We start from the raw sequence: 3719 nt of genomic DNA, 5'->3' as shown, positions 1-3719 counted from the left end.
GCGAGCGATGGGAGCACGCGACGCGAATCGAAGGCCGGTCTCGCGAAACCTTTCAACGTGTAGGCGAAGTAATCTGTGCGAGATTCTCACGTACGACACGGAATATCCCTAATGTAACGTTTCGAGGTACAACGTATTAGGCTACAATACAGCTCCACAATACTTTTGCGAATAACAGCTCCGCAATACTTTTGCGGAGACAAATCCGCAATATTTTTGCGGATAACTCCGCAATATTTCTGCGAAGTTTGCTCGCGACTCTTCCGCAAATACAATCCGGTGAAATTCGCAAATCTATCAAATTAATAATCGCGAACGCAAACGTGAATGAAAAAACAAAAAACTAAAAAAATTGTGACGATAAAGATTCTATTCAAAATTCACGCGAAAAAAATGTTACCGCGTGAGACATCTGTCTTCGTTAGATGGAATTTGTCGCGAGTCGCGTAAGTAAAGAAACAATTGTTCACATGTCTGACTTGTGTACATCGTGTTTTTCACGTGGGATCAACGCTCGCTAGCATTGTCTCTATTGTGCCTCGCATTAGGAAACTCTAACTCTAAATAAAAAACTGAAAATTTTCTGACGAACGTGAAATTAATTTTGCGAGCAGTTTATATAATCACGTTAAATCGCTTCGCGCAGGTACTACGCGATATCGAATTTTACTTAATAACGAAGCACGAACTTTACTTTATGAAATGCAATTGCGATTCAAGCTCACGCGAGAAAGAAAATTGAGAAAAGGACCGGCAAAAGATCTATGACGCCAGTGATGTGATTGCGCATTTTCTGTAGCGCAATCTCTGTGGCGCAATCTCTTTGCGCATTGGCTCACTGATCGAGACACCTGGACGATCGCATTTAATGAAACTGAATAATTTTATACGATTTTGAGTGTTCAAAGCGGAAATATACTCGATAATTTGAATATCTGCCAGACAGAGTTAGGGTTTGATCAATCAAAATTTTCTTCGACAAAAATCGTTAATCATTCGATAATCTAGTTAATAACTGAATTAATAAAAATATGTATATTGGGAGAAAAATACTTAAAAATTTATTTGCCCAATTTATGTAAAATATGTATTACCACTAATATTATTATTTGAAAACGCGATTTCCAATTGTTTCGAGTAGTATGATTTTTATTGGACGGCACGTACATATACTACGACTACAGCAAAGTAAATCGCATTGATTCGATAAACATGCACTATATCGAAAGACTTTTTGTCTTTCTATTATCAATATGTTTCTTGTTTTGACTCACCAAATCGCCGATCAGGGTAGCTACATTCTGCTTTCATTTCTGGAACAGAAAAATACCATTTCGCCGATTAGATTCGTGCATTGATATCGATTTAAGTGAAAAAGTTTGAAGGATTAAAAAAAAATAAGCGCGATATTTTTCACGCTGGAAGAATTTTTCGGAACTTACAATTGGAATATTCCACTTTCCTTTTTCTCGACGTTGCAAATAAATCTCTTAATTAGAACAAATAAAAAATTTTCATTTTTTATGTCACTCAGAAAAAATTCTCCTTACGTGTAATTACGATTTAACGCGATCTTTGATTCGATTCAAATTATCTCGATTTCAAATAAGAGAATTATCAATATTGTCGGATTTCTAATTACAAATGCTAATTAATGAAACTCACCTTCAAGTTAACCCCGCTCGGTCCGAGCCGGATCCTCCGGCGCACTAGCTCCTAAGAGTCGGCTGGTCGTCCGCTTCGTCTCTGCAACAGAAAGCACATTTAATTTAGTATTACAAACGACAATGGAAGCATTAAGAAACTCTATTTCAAACAAGAGAATTTCCAGTTTTATCGAATTTATCGAAATTATGAATTTAAATCAATGAAACTCACCTTCAAGCCAACTCTGCCAGGCCCGAGCCGGATTCTCCGACGCAGCATCTTTTTAAGCCTGATTTACAATATGCTCTTTGCGTTCTGTTTTTTGTCTTCTATCTTTTTCTGGCTTAAAGCTTAAGATTTGAGTCAGAAAGAAATAAAGAGAAAGAAGCAAGAAGCAAAGAGCAAATTATAGATCAGGCTTTACAGTCGAGTGCTCGTCTCTGAAACAAAAACAGATTTAATTGAGTATTAATTAGTTACACGACGATGGAGACATTAAAGAACTTGATTCCAAGAACAAGAAAATTTTCACTTTTGTCGGATTTCTAATTATAAGTATAAATTAGTGAAGCTCACTTTCGAACCGACTCAGTCCGAAAAGCCCGAGCCGAATCTTCTAACGCTGCATCCCCCAAGCATCGCATCCCCTAGAGCCGCGGAACTGCGTCTGCTCTATTGGATCTCTGTGACAGAAATTTAATTTAATTTAGTAATTTAATAATGTGGTATCAATTAGTTACACGCGACACCAAAACGACGAAAAGAAATTGTCGTAACAACACGCTCGAGTTTCTTCCCAATGCACAAAAAGAAATAATTAAATCACAGCTGAATAAAGAAATAATAATACTCGATTAATTAATAGATGATGATATTAATATCTAATCGACAACCGTGTAATAATCCGGGAATATTAATTAATTACACACGACAGTAAGACGAGGTAAGGAAATCGTCGTAATGGCACGCTCGAGTTGCTTCCCAATACGTAATAAAAATAATTAAGTGACAACCGAATTAAAAAGTAATAATACTCGAATAATAAACGGATGATGATAATATTTGATCGGCATTGAAGAACTCAATCGCGACGTTTCTCTATCTAACAAGTAAAAAAGTATATAAAATGCGGTAATTACTTGTCGCGGTAAAGCTCACAACAGCTACTCGCATGAGAAGTACGCATTTTAATTTGTTTTAATTATCGCCTTAATTTTCGCGAAGTCGAAACGCGGTATTAAAAAATCGTCACGAAATAATTTAGAAAATAATATAGAAAATAATAGCGCGGCAGCTCCTGATATGCTCATCTCGACGGCTGAGAGTGTTATGGCGTGATGCTTGAACACGTGCTCGCGCATGCGTGTTTACATGACCCGGCCGGCCCCCCCCCCCCCTCAAGCACCGCTCAGTCAGCGGTACGAGCGAGCTGTTCTGACAGTCCGTATACCTAGCCTTTGTGAAGCCTAAAGTTTGTTAAATCTGTTGCCCAGATATTGTCATTACCGATTATTCGATCATCATTATTTCGTTATTATCCACTCGCAAATATTATCACACGATTGTCGAACAGATATTATTTAATATTCACTACCATTTAATATTCAAGTATCATTAATACTTTATTCGATTATTATTTAAATTATTCGGTTATTATTTAATTATTGCTATTACACATAGGAAAGCAACTCGGACGTGCCGTTACGACAATCTTTTTACCTCGTTTTTAATCAATTATTATTGCTGTTGCCCAGTTATTGTTATTCATTGTTCTTACCGATTATTCGACCATCGTTATGCAGTTATCCCCTTGCGGCTATTATCATACGATTGTCGATCAGGTATTATTATCATTACAATTTATTATTTGAAAATTATTACTTTTTTATAATAATTACAATATAATAAATGGTAGTGATAATAATACTTGCTCGACAATAATGATGATTGAATAATCGATAATAACAATACCTGGGCAACGGCTCTAACAAAAACTCTAAGCTCCACAAAGGCTAGGTAAACGGACTGTAAAAACAGCTCGCTCGCTGACTGAGCGGTGCTTGAGGGGGGGG

This window comes from Odontomachus brunneus, unplaced genomic scaffold (assembly GCF_010583005.1).
Source record: "Odontomachus brunneus isolate Ranch 3 - 2012 unplaced genomic scaffold, Obru_v1 Obru_scaffold_183, whole genome shotgun sequence".
Classification (NCBI taxonomy): Eukaryota; Metazoa; Arthropoda; class Insecta; order Hymenoptera; family Formicidae; genus Odontomachus; species Odontomachus brunneus.
The sequence above is the reverse complement of the archived record's forward strand: the minus strand, read 5'-3'. Positions refer to the sequence as shown.